The sequence below is a fragment of the Puma concolor genome, chromosome B1 (genome assembly GCF_028749965.1).
Source record: "Puma concolor isolate L17-30 chromosome B1, mPumCon1.1.hap2, whole genome shotgun sequence".
NCBI lineage: Eukaryota > Metazoa > Chordata > Mammalia > Carnivora > Felidae > Puma > Puma concolor.
Genome location: NC_141670.1, coordinates 30366616 through 30380527, shown reverse-complemented (window position 1 = coordinate 30380527; position 13912 = coordinate 30366616). Strand labels below are relative to the sequence as shown.

Here is a 13912-nt window from a genome sequence, read left to right as displayed (position 1 = left end):
AGAGCAAACTGGTGGTTGCTAAAGGGGAGGTAGGTGGGGGGATGGGTGAATTTGGTGAAGGGGATTAAGAGCACACCTATCTTGATGAGCACTGAGAAATGTATCGAATATTTGGATCCTTATATTGTACACCTGAAACTAACACGACAGTGCCTGTTAATTATACTTCCAAAAAGTAAATATATAAACTGGTACACAGCACTCAAATAATAGGTGAGAAAGCATATCGGAATTTATACAATGCTTATGCATATCATAAAACAGCTAATTTTTTACTGAGCACTTATTTTGTGCCAAGAACCTATGTGTTTTACAGTATTTTAATGCTCATAACAAATTATGAGTAAGGTACTATAATTATTTCTACTTTATAGATGATAAAACAAAGGCATAGACATACTAAGTCTCTTGCCCAAGACGACAGTTTAAATCTACACGGTCTGGTTCCTGAGACTGTGCTCTTAAGAGTACAAGATGCATTACTGCATTTAATACTGATACTAACCTTCTGAGAGAGGCATTATTATGCCTTATTTTGTAAATAAGGGCACTGAAGTTTGGAGAAGTTGGTGTACTTGACCAAGAAATAACACAGAGACAGTAAGCTTAGGAGCTGGGAAGATTCTCCAAATCCAGTGATTCAATGACTATTCAACCCCAGGACACAAGGCCTAATTGCCCTGGCTGCAGAGGAGTTATTTTATGATTAACTAGAATATTTTCTTTTCTATGTATTTCTTGACAGTGGCAAATTCACATTATACCTACTATTTTTCAGATTATTCTAAGGAAGAATTAATGAGGGTATTCCTCTCACTCAGGAATCAGATTCTCACATGAAAGTACATTTTTAAAAGCCTCCAAATGAAAAAAGAACTATGAAATGTTTAACCTAAATGTCAGTACATTGAAACTCACAGCTAGTAAATATAATCAGGAGGGCATTTTGCAGATTAGTGTGCAATATTCGTCACTGTAAAGTGAGATTAGAAAATTGTACAGTAATCGCTTCGTAAAGATTGCCTGGTTATCATAAGCACTAATTACATGGGATATGTGGAATTATGAGCAATCACTTTGTCTCTATATTGAATGTGTAAGTGTGAGCATCAGGGAAATCATCAATTCTTGAGAGAAAAAGATTACAGAAAATCCAGCATCTGTGTGAAAATACTCCTAAGAAAGACATTTGCCATATATCCATCAGAGCAGCCAAGTAATCCCCTACTAGGCACAACATTATTATGTAACTTGTGCTGGTCTGCTCTGCTCCGCAGCTGGGAAGGCTTTAGTTGGAAAGAGAGAGTGGAAGTGACTGCTTGAAATATTGGATTAGTTAATGGACAACCTGGTCAGCTTCAGATGGGAGTAGAAAGATTAATTATAGAAGTACCTGAAATAGTCTAATTCACAAGTACTTCGTGTGTGTGTGTGTGAGTGTGTGTGTGTGTGTGTGTGTGTTTATGTATTTTGAGATGGAAAGAGAGAGAGACCAGGGGAAGGGAAGAGAGACAGGGAGAGAGAGAAACACAAGCAGGCTCTGTGCTGTCAGCACAGGGCCCCTCACGGGGCTTGAACTCACGAACTGAGAGATCATGACCCAAGCCGAAATCAAGAGTCAGATGCTTAACAGACTAAGCCACCCAGGTGCCCCAAATTCACAAGGACTTTCATTAGAGAGCAAGGCCCCAAATGGATCAAGAGCTGAATGGCCATAAGAAAACAGGAGTCTCAGGCTGGCATCTGGCTTCCTCATCCGAGAAAGAACCATGAAGCCTCCTTCCTGTCCTTTCCTGCTGGATTTAATTGCATCGCTTCAGGAACTAGAGGAACCTGGGGCAGCGTGGATGTAGAAAGCTGGTGAAATCAGACTTGTGTGGTACCCCACTTCATTCCTTTATTTTTTGTTTGTTTTTTAGTGAGAGAGAGCATGGCAGGGAGAGGGGCAGAGGAAACAGAGCAACTTTCTTTTTTCTTAATTTTTTTAACGTTTATTTATTTTTGAGAGAGAGAGAGAGAGAGAGAGAGAGAGAGAGAGAGAGATCATGAATGGGGAAGGGGCAGGGAGAGAGGGAGACACAGAATCTGAAGCAGGCTCCAGGCTCTAAGCTGTCAGCACAGAGCCCGACACGGGGCTCGAACTCATGAACCATGAGATCATGACCTCAGCTGAAGTTGGATGCTTAACCGACAGAGCCACCCAGGCACCCCGGGAGAGAGAGCATCTTAAGTAGGCTTATGGATCCTGATTTGGGGCTCGATCCCACAATTCTGGGATCATGACCTGAGCTGAAATCAAGAGTCAGATGCTCAACTGAACTGAGCCACCCAGGCACCACCTCCCACCCCAACTTCACTCCTTTGTGAGCATTAAAATTTCTCCTGTTTGATATTCCAACTGTTCCTTTTTAATAATTAGCACTAAAATCCCTAAAGTGGAAGGAGGTCATTTTTGTTCATCTTTGGGAGCAACTGGGAGGGAGAGAGGGAGAGGATAGCCTAAGCCACAGCAGTCTTAGGGGAAGAAAACCACACTGGATAGAAGGGACGATGGAAGCTTTAAATGTTAAGAAGAAAACACTTTTAGTTTCTGGACATTATGAAGGAGGAAGGAAGAAGGGTAAGCTGATTTCATCTAAGTGAAGGCCTGAAGGCTGATCAACGGGTACCAAGCAGCCATGCTGGGTGCTGCAGACACAGTGATGAATACTATAGGTGGGGACCATGTCTTCAGAGATCTTACTGTCTAAGGACACAGGGCACTAAAGAGAGAAGGTTTAGGAAATATCAGAATGTGCTCATTGGACTACTAATGTTTCTTACTGCTCTGATTTTCTTCCTTACCTTCATCCCTTTTGCTCAAAAATGTTTATTTATTTTTTGAGAGGGAGAGAGGCAGAGAGAGAGAGAGAGAGAGAATCCCAAGCAGGCTCTGCGGTGTCAGCGTGGAGCCCAACACAGGGCTTGAACTCACGAACTGCAAGATCTTAACCTGAGCAGAAACCAAGAGCTGGACGCTTAATCCACTGAGCCACGCAGGTGGCCTGCCATTATCCCTTTCTAATCTCCAGGTTTTGGCATTTGGGGCACTGCTGCAGTTCGGGAACTGTGTAGTACCCAGATAGCTTTCAGAGACACAACAAACACATCCAAGTGCAGAAAAGGCAAGTTTCTCCGGGGCCTTGGCTCTTTGATTGCTTCTTAACGTACCCAGGTGACCAGGACCATCTTTACCCCTGACACTTGGTCCAGAATCTCCTATGGCCAATTGTGAGGTATATTAATTAAGGGAAAAGGGCCAGATGCATCACAGTATATACAGGAGCTAACATTTACATTAAAAAAAAAAAAAAAGCACATGGTCCAGCTTTCTTGGGAAGGAGGCATCCAGAATCACTCTTGCTTTGGAAGGGGAAAGGGTGGCTACAGACAGGGATGGGGACGAAGGAAGGATTTTATCACTTGTGCTTCTTTACTTTTTACATTTTTACCATATGAAGACATAACAAATTTTTAAAAAGTCAAATCCCTACTCATTATGTTTCCAAAAGGCCACTTCCTCCTTCTCTCAATGAACAACCCTCACTCTGAGATGCTGATCCGGTTAATATAATTACCGGGTCTGTGTAAATTATCCATAAACATGGAAGTCTTGCGGGTCTTATACATATTAAAAAAAAAAAAAACAAAAACAAAAAACCCGATATCTGTGGAATGTGAGAGTACCAAAGAGAAGTTTTGAATAGGGAGGATTCAAATACTCTGGAAGCTTTCCATGCCAAAGTCATACAGATCTGGTTGAATCCTAGTTATTTCACTCTTATAGACTGTGACTGGAAGCATTTGTTAAGCTTTCTGAGACTTAGTTTTAATCTCGAAAAGCAGGGTTTATAACAACGACCTCATGGGACTTTAGCCAGAATAAATGACAGCTCTCTGCACAATGCCTGGCACACGGTAGGTGTTTAGCACTGGTGCGTTTCCTCTTTTGCTTCCGTGCCTTTATTTTCCCAAACCAGACTGAGGAGACGAAACCAAGTAGCATCAGTAGTGCACGGATATACAGTTCCACACCTATTTTCTTTCATTCTTGTGAATGGCTTTGCAAGAGATTCCCAGTTGATAGGAGAGGCGATGGGGCACAGATAGCAAGCATAGTGTTTTCCCTATTAGTTCAAGTCAGTATATTTCATGGAGCGTCCATGGTATGCTCAGCATTGTAAGTGTTGGGGGCGTAGCAGGGAGAGCACTGTGGTTTTAAATAAGGTGGTCAGCTAAGGGCTCACTGATCAGGAGACATTTAGAAAAAAACCTGAAGGAGGTGAGAGAGGGAGCCGTTGCATCTGACATTGGAAAGGCAAGGTCTTAACGATTCATCAGGAATTCTTTGAGTCATCTTTGTAATATATACACATAAAGTTGCCAACCGCAAACTCCTGATTTCAAATCATGCAGTAATATAGTCACATATGAGCACTGGAATCTGGAGTCTCCAAACTCCCTGGCACATGAGCCAAAGGCCTCAAAATGTTTCTCTCACCTCTACTTGCTAGGAGCCTTTCCAGTGGTAGCCTAAACAGTATCATCGTTACTGGAATTCTCCCAAGCTTCTAAGTTCTAGCCTGAAACTTTTCTGTTGTAGAATTCTAAAATCATTGCGGGATTTATTTTATTGCAGGCGGGAACCCCTGCAGTACTGTAAGAGAATTCTCTGGCATTGGAGAAAATACTATAACCAACATTCATGAGGGGTAGTCAATATTAGCTTCAGGACTTGTGATGGTGAGATTGCTACTTCTGAGGGCGGCTCATTCTCTTCTCTGTTTCACACACAAGAAATATCTATTTAAAAAAAATTCTCTGTAATGTCTTTTACTTATTTTTGATGGAGAGAGAGACAGTGTGAACAGGGGAGGGGCAGAGAGAGGGAGACACAGAAACCAAAGCAGGCTTCAGGCTCAGAGCTGTCAGCACGAAGTCTGGTGCGGGCTGGAATTCACCAACTGGAAGATCATGACCTGAGCCAACGGACTGAGCCACCCAGGTGCCCCAAGAAATATCTTTTTGAATAAAAATCTGTTTTATCTTTAAATCTTGATTCTTGCTAATTAGTTAAATAATGAGTCCTTCACCTTATAGCTGTATTTATCGAATGTCTTCTATGTTGAGTGTTGAGGGCAGGTTTTTTTTTTTTTAAATTAAGTATAAGGCAATTAAGTATGAAGACTGAGATCTTGGCCTCAACAAGCCTGAACTCCATTCAGACATCAAGAACATATGCCTGCTTCCTCCTCCACATGGCTATCTATGAAATATATGTCTGTTTCCTCCTCCCAATAGCTGTTAATAAAATATTCAAGACAATGATCACGTTTCTTCCAAGTTTTTTCTCTTGTTGCTAGAAATGTCTCTAGAGTCGTCAACCATTCTGATTATTATCAACATTAAACTGATATAAAAGAAACTCCCCAAAAGTAGGCAGAATAAAATATGAGAAATTAGAAATCAGAAATAATTCTCTTGTTACTAACTTGCTATAGATGTTAAGCTTAATAGAGTATGCTTTCTATATAAAGCTATTTTTAAAGTTTATTTATTTATTTTGAGAGAGAGAGAGAGAGAGCGAGCACATATGAGTGAGAAAGGGTCAGAGAGAGAATCCCAAGCAGGCTCCATGCTGTCAGCACAGAGCCCAAAGCAGGGCTTGATCTCACAAACCATGAGATTGAGATCATGACATGAGCTGAAATCAAGAGTTGGATGCTTAACTGGCTGAGCCACACAGGCACCCCAAAACTACTTCTTAACATTTTTTTAGAGAGAGAAGGAGGGGGAAGGGGAAGAGGGAAAGAGAGAGAAAATCTTAATCAGGGTCCACCACTTAGCATGAAGCCTGATGTGGGGCTCGATCCCTTGACCCTAGGATCATGACCTGAGCCAAAATCAAGAGTTGGACACTCAACTGACTGAGCTACCCAGGTGCTCCAGCATACTTTTTATATAGACATCTGAAGCAATATTACAAGTCTTACAGTAAATTTAATATTGTGACTATCTAGCATTTCCTTATTTAAACAGCAGCAATTTGGGTATTTATGTTTTTTATAGGACAATAGAGAGAGGTTGATATTGACACTCGTACACAGTTTATTGACTGGGGCCCTGGTATCAAAGACATGACTGGAATATGTCAGTGTAAGTGCAGGCAGGTCATATGGATGGAGGCAAGAAGGCTTTCTTCAAAGGAAGAGCTGCAATGTACTTGAATGTATCTAACTTAAAAAATGGATAGATTTTTTTTCTAGACCTAGAACTTTCAAATGCAGAAGAGATGGACAATTCAACACTTCTGGAAATAATATGGAAAAAAATACTGACTTAGATCTTATAACACCTGGTTCCCAATAATAAAATTAAATCCAGGAAAGAAAAGGCTCTACAAAAAAGTATGACTTTTCTTCTACTTTAAGTGGCTCCAAAAACGTAGTTAAAATAACTTTGCGACCAAGATCAAATAACAGACCATCAGTTGAATAGAGGGGAATTTTAAAGTGTCCCAGCAACAACAAACAAGAGGTTCTAATTATATTTTTAAAAACACTTAAATTTTTTTTTACTTTAAATTGATGTATGCATGTATTTATTATTGAAATATAATGGACATATACCATTGTATAAGTCTAAGGTGTGCAATGTGTTGGTTTGAAAAAACACAGATAATTAACCTGTTTTACTTTATGTTGGAAGTTTTAAACTATTCATATTTTCTAGTCAATTACCGTCAATATTTTTTGTTTCTTCTCATGCAAATTCACCTCCCATTCAAGACTCTCTAATGTATAAATAATCAGGGCAAGATGTCTCTTTCTGTTATTGTTTTCAGGTTTTGGGTTTTATCTTCTGATGTTTCCACAAAAACACCAAATAAGAACTACATTGTTTTATTTTTGGACATTTGTATTTTAGGAAGAGAAGAAATAAAAAGACTTCTAGTAACATAGAATAAATATTTCTACTGTAATGCAATACATGTATCCATAAAAAAATAACCCTCATTTTCTGCAAATCACACACTATAAAAACAGAACTTATGAGAAAAATCAGTAAGGAGAGATCACTTCAAACGTATGGAACTTTACAACCAGAATACAAACAAAAATAATAATTGGTACCCAGGGAGATAACTTGGATTGCCCAGGCAAGCAGCTCAGCATGGATGGAGATTGCTACAGTGAGGGCTATAAAAACAAAACAAAATACATCCCCCCAAAACCCTAACAAAGTAGAGTGAAAATGCAGGCTACACAGTAAAGGAAGCTGACTGGTGGGAGCCCAAACAAGGGATAGAATTGGGGTCCTCAGTCAGTTGGGTTGCTAGGAAGTTGGGCACTAGAGGCAGAAACTGCTGTAAAGTAGGGGCTGCACATGTACAATGCTGGGCTGCATCACTCTATGCAGGAAGCACTGAACTGGGGATTTTTTTTTTAAGTTTACTTATTTATTTTGAGAGAGAGAGAGACAGAGCAAGCGGGGAGGGACAGAAAGAGGAAAGAGAGAATCCCAAGCAGGCTTCATGTTGCCAGTGCAGAGCCCAATGTGGGGCTGGAACCCACGAACCATGAGATCATGACCTGGGCCAAAATCAAGAGTTGGATGCTTAACCTACTGAACACCCAGGCACCACTGAGCTGAGAAGTTTTCATTTCTTTCTTACAGAAAGTCATTCTACTCCAGGAAGCTGGCTTCCCTAGCCAAGAATAATCCATATAGAAACCAAATGACTTCTGCATATACAAGTATTTCTTTGTATATCGATCTCATACCAACTAATTCTCATTGCAGGATCAGGTGTTTGTGTGTTATAGCAGAAGAGATTATATTTTAAAAAAATACTCCTAGAAAAAAATCTGATGAACAGATAATCATAAGAAAGCTAAAACTAACATGATGAGTGTGGAATTTGAAAGGCACATGTCTTTAGTAAATTCATGCTTTTATTTCTAAACACAATTATTGTTGAAATACTAATAATATATAAAACTAAACCAAGAAATAATATGAATTTGTTTCCACTTTAATTCAGAAAGAACATAAACTGCAATCTATGTTACCACAGAGGTGAATGCTAGCTGGGAAAAAAGAAGATGTATTTTAGAACCAGAATGCACATGCTAACAGTGGCTCATTCGCTGATCTTAATGATGTTGGAAACTAATATAGTAACTGTCACTAGAACTAAAAATCAGAGGCTCCAAAGTAAGATGGAAACCAGTGTCCATAGCCCAAACATGCTATCATAACCTGCTATTGACCACACCCTACACATTAAATTATGGCCTTTTGTTAAAAGTAAGTCAAATTGCTTCCATATATACATAAATAAAAAGATTTTGGATATTTAGGAATCACAATATGTCAAAAATATGTTGTTGAAAATTGTACCAAATACCATTTGAGTAGTTATCATGTATAAGGCGCTGTTAATTTTTTGCATATATTAAAACTAACACCCACAATAACCTCACAGATTTTATTATTATGTTCATTTTACAAATAAAAAAAACTTAAGTTCAAAAGTTTAATTAGACTTTCATTTCTGTCCAACATGGAGCAGGGATCAGATTTGCCTTCCCATTTGAAACAACTGAAAAAATAGATAAAATATACAGAAACAATAGTTTTCAAGACATTGGATATAAATCCAAGACATTGGATATATATTAATATATATTAACCATCATACATTTAATATATATATGTTAATCACATATACATATGATTATGTATACATACATGTATACATATGTATGATATGTATGTTATCCTATGGGTCCTATTTCTCTGACTGATACAGATTTTGGTACCAGAAAGTATGCTGCTATTCTAACAAATATCTAAAAGTATAGTAATGGCTTTGGAATTGGATAAAGGATAAATGCTATAAGAATCTTGAAGCATATATTAGAAAATGTCTAAGTTGCCTTAAGAGATGGTTGGTACAAGTAGAGCCATTAAAGATGATTTTGATCAAAGTTCAGATGAATGTGAGGAGTGTGGTAGAGAAAGCTTCTATCATCTCTGAGAATACATACATTATCAACAAAATATTGGCGACCATTTGAACGTTAAGGAGGGTCCTGGTGACGTCTCAGAAGGAAATGAGGAACATCTTACTAGAAACTGAAAGAAAGGTGATCTTTCTTATAAAGTGGCAGAAAGTATAGCAGAATTAGGCTCTATATTGGCTGAAAAGTAGAACTTGTAAGAGATGAATTTGCATATTTAGTTGGGGAGATTTCCAAGAAAAGTGTGTTAGGTGAAGACTGATTTCCCTTTATTGCTTATAAAAATATCTAAAAATGTGCAGGTCACTCTGGAATTAGGTAATAGGAAGAGGCTGGAAGAGTTCTGAGGTACATTATAGAAAAAGTTTGGATTGCCTTGAAGAGAAAGTTGGTAGAAATATAGATGCGAATGATGATTCTGTGAAGGATCAGAAAGAAGTGTGGGGAGCTGCAGAGGAAGCTTCCATTGTCTTAGAGAATACATATATATTGCCGTGAACAGAATGTTGCTAGAAATGTGAATGCTAGAGGTAATTCTGGTGTGATCTCAGAAATGAAGAAGATATTTTTGGACATGGGAGGAAAGGTATTCCTTGTTATGAAGTGGCAGAAATCTTGGCAGAGCTGTGTTCTAGTGATGGGTGGGAGGTAGAACTTGTAACCAGTGAACTGGGGTATTTAGCTGAAGGAATTTCCAAGCACCCTGTGGAAAGCGTGGCCTGGTTTCTCCTTGTTGCTTTCAGTAAAATAGTAGATATAGAAAATATTACGTGATCTATAAAAAAGCTCCTGGAACTAATGAGTGTGTTCAGCAAATCTGCACCAATAGCAGAAAAAGCATGTAATACTTGGGGTAATTCTGACAATATATGTGCAAGACCTATATATGAAAAAATTAAAAAAAATACTGTTGAAAGAAGTTTTTAAAAAAACAACAGCAACCGAGAAATAAAACTCAACATTAACTTGTTAATTCTCTTTAACTTGATCTTTAGATTCAACAGAATCCCAGTCAAAATCCGAGCAGACTTGTTCGTAGAAATTGACAAGCTGATTGTAAATGTCTTCTGAAAACAGCAGAGGACCTAAAAGTGCCAACACAATTTTTAAAAGAACAATGTTGGAGAAATTACTTTCTTTACTTGACTCCAAGACTTATAATAAAGCTAAGGTAATCATATCAGTGTGGTATTGGCATAAATATAAGTAAACAGATCTGTAGAACAGAAAAGAGATACCAAAAATCGACCCATACATAAATAGTCAATTGATTTTTAACAGAGATGCAAAGGTAATTCAGTAGAGAAAAGACCATTTTTTCACAAAAGAAGGTAGAATGACCCAAGAGCCATATGCAAAAAAACAAAACAATAAAACCCTTGATCTATATCTTGCATCATATATAAAAATTAACCTCAATGGAAGACAGACATAAAGGCAAAACCTAAAGCATAACAGTGTCTAGAAAAAAAAGAAGAAAAGATAAAATCCTTGTTATCTTGGTTAGGCAAAGTTTTCTTAGATACAACAGCAGAAGAGAAATGCAAAGAAAAAAACTGAAAAGCTTGACTTCATCAAATTTAACATCTTTTTTGAAAAAAATAAAATAAAATAAAATAAACAGTCAAGGGAATGAAAAAGTAAACCACAGAATGGCAGAAAATGTATGTAAGTCACATATCTGATAAAGAACTTACATCCAGAATATATATATTTATTGAGTTGCAAAGTTAGCAACTCAATAATAAAAAAGAACAACTTGATTAATAAATGGGCAAAACATTTGCATAGTCATTTTACCAAAGAACATATCCATATGCAGATAAGCATATGGAGAGATGCTCAACATCATTAGTCACCAGGGAAATGCAAATTAAAACCACAATGAGAAGCCACTATGCACAAATTAGAATGTCAAAATCCAAGTGACTGACCATACCAAGAGTTGGCAAGGATGTGAATTTCCTAGAATTCTTGTCTGCTGCTGTTGGGAATATAAAATAATTCAATACCTTGGGAAGTAGTTTGGCAATAGCTTAAAATGTTGCACATCCATCTACCACATGACCCAGTCCTGGCTCCACCACTAACCAGTTGTTTAATCTGAGACAAGTAAACGGGTGGCATATGTTAGCTATCATTATTGTTAACAACGAGATGTCCTACACTATTTCATAAGCTCACCCAGGCTGTATTACTCACACACCTTAATACAGTAGCTTGTACACACAGGAGGGAAAAGAGAAGAAGGTCTGTACTATTTAGGAAGTATGTGTGGAAAGGTGGACCAGGTTACCAAAGGTAGAAACAAATATTCCTTAAACTTTTTTTTTTCTGAGAGTGACAGTAATTGTAGAGCTCATACTTGATAGCCATTCTCTTCATCACTGATTATATACCATCTTCAACTTTGTTGTTAGCCTGACCATATTTCTTTTTGTGAGCCACTTTAGGGCTCACGCACAACAAAGGAGAGCAGGGCAGAAACAAGGATCTTCTCAGTGTTATGTCACTCAGTAAAAACGGCACTTTTGTTCTTTTGTCCAACACTGGGACAAATGGAATAAGCTAAATCTCTCGATCTTGTGGGAAGACCAACCTGAGGTCAGGCTTTATGAAGAAGGGGAGGAAGGAGGAGAAAGAAGAGAAGGAAGGAAGCTCAGCGATGTCCCATTAAGCTTGGTCTCTGGGAATCGACCATAAGGTAAAGGATATGTGATCCTTGAGGAGGATTTGGAATGTTTTCTTGGTAACTCACTCTGCGAAAACACCCCCAAATTCCACAAGAAGGAAAAGATGGAAACAGGAGAACTTTCCACAGCCCCAGATCTACTTTTTAGGTTGCTGTCAAGGATGAGGCAAGATCTCACGGGACCTGCAAAATGTGGTTTATGTCAGAGTCCGTTTTTTGTGTGTCTGTGTGCCTGTCTCAAGTGACTAAAGGTTAGAGGCACAGAAGATACAGATAAAACATGGCCTACGTGATACAAAGGAGTAGGTAGATATGGGAAAGGAGACTGGGGGAGATATGTAGCAGGAAAGAAGTGCAAGAAGTTCAAGAATATTGGGGGAACATTCTATCCCCTGGTTTACAACCAGCTGCTCAGCAAAGAGATACAAAGCATTCTGTAGCTCCATTTTCACTAAAACTATTGCCACACACTGTACATAGATAAAAGCTGGAGCACATGGTTTATTCCGGGCTCTTATTAACTGATCGCTATGTGATCAATTTACCAAATTGAAAAAAAAAAAAAAAAGTAGGAAAACAGAAGCTGGTAGGGTGAGCCAGGAGAAATAAAAGAGATTTGGAAATATTAAAGGAAGTAGGATAACAAGTAAAGTAAGAGGACCGAGTGGCTGGCAGGAATGGTAAACGAATTTGATAAAGGAAATGAGGATGGTTAACATATCTGATATTGGGGGCCAAGTTTCAGTTGAGGCTCAGAGTAAAGAATGGTTTTCTCTCTGGGGGACAGGAAACTGCACCTTTAAACAAAACAGTCTCATACCTCATCTGAGGGAGATGATACCTACGGCATGAGGGAGGGGAATACCATACCAGACCAAGCATAAGAGAGGAAAAGTAGAAGTATAAAGTTAAAAAGACAAAACAAACAAACAAACAAACAAACAACAACAACAACAAAGAACAAAATAGCTCCTGAGCTCTAAGGTGTGTGGTCAGGGAAAATTACTACGTTTCCCAAAAATGTCTGCAAGGACTCTCAATAAAAACAACCAGTAATGAAGGAGTCAGAGTGAAGGGAGCATCATGTCATGGGGGCACCTACTTTACAATCTCCAGACCCCTGGGGCTCTCTCTCAGTCTCTCCACACAAGACTCCTTCTGGACTTTAACCGCAAATACTTGCTGATGGACTGGTTTCCCGTAAAAGCTGATCCTTTGTTTGCTTTAATTAAAAGATTTTTACTTAAGACTCATTTTATCACTCTCAAATCACTGAAAACATGATGAGGTCAAGAACGAAATAACAAAACAACACTGAAACATTAACAGGGAGAATGTGTTATCGAATCTATATTACCAAGGAGATCCTAAAAATTCCCTCTGCTTGGTAACATTCAAAAGGAAAGAAATAACTAGAATAAAGATAGAGGAATATTTCATAGAAAATGGGGATTAAAGTCTAAGGCAATTAAAAGTACTTTTGTAAATAAATTGATGATGACGTATAAAATAAATTAAATTTGACATATTAAAATACATCAACAAAAACTCCTTTATGTAAATAAACAGGGGAGAGAAGAGAGAGCCATGTATTAGATTTGTCAAATTGAATAGAACATTCAAGAAGTTACTGCTATGACATGCATTTACTCATTTCATGTCGATGAACTATATGCCTCAGTTCTCGCTATTATGGAATGTAAGAATCTTTAAAAGTTCACCTTTGCTTGTAAACGTTTTTTTAAAAAAAGGCTTTACTAAATTAAAGCCATTTAAGAGTAAGAATGCGATGCCAGTTTCAAGCTGCTGTCCGGGGACAGATTTACAAGGACTCATAAAGTCATCATTCAGTTATACGTGGTCCTCTTATTGTCAGCACCTAATAATAATGCTGCAGGCTGCCACCTTCAAACTGGAGGCCATTCGCCCCCAACTTCACTAATCGTTATTTAAATTTTTTTTCCAGTGAACCATCTCACTTCTATCATTAACATAATGTTTTATTAAAGTGGCTCTTGGCAGTAAAGATCCGACAGTTCTCTTCTTTTATACACTGTGGCTGTTTTTCAAGTTTTATACTTCCTAATGATCTGTGATCTGTGTCTTGACAGCCACAAATTCTGTTCGCATTTTTAAACGACTATTTTAAGTTGAC

The 13912-nt window shown here is 38.2% G+C and overlaps 1 protein-coding gene across 6 annotated transcripts in view; it reads right to left on the bottom strand.

The window, feature by feature from the left end:
- The window catches only part of NRG1 (neuregulin 1), a 1130312-nt gene that overhangs the window by 355214 nt on the left and 761186 nt on the right, over positions 1-13912 (bottom strand). The gene's annotated exons all lie outside the window — the stretch shown is intronic.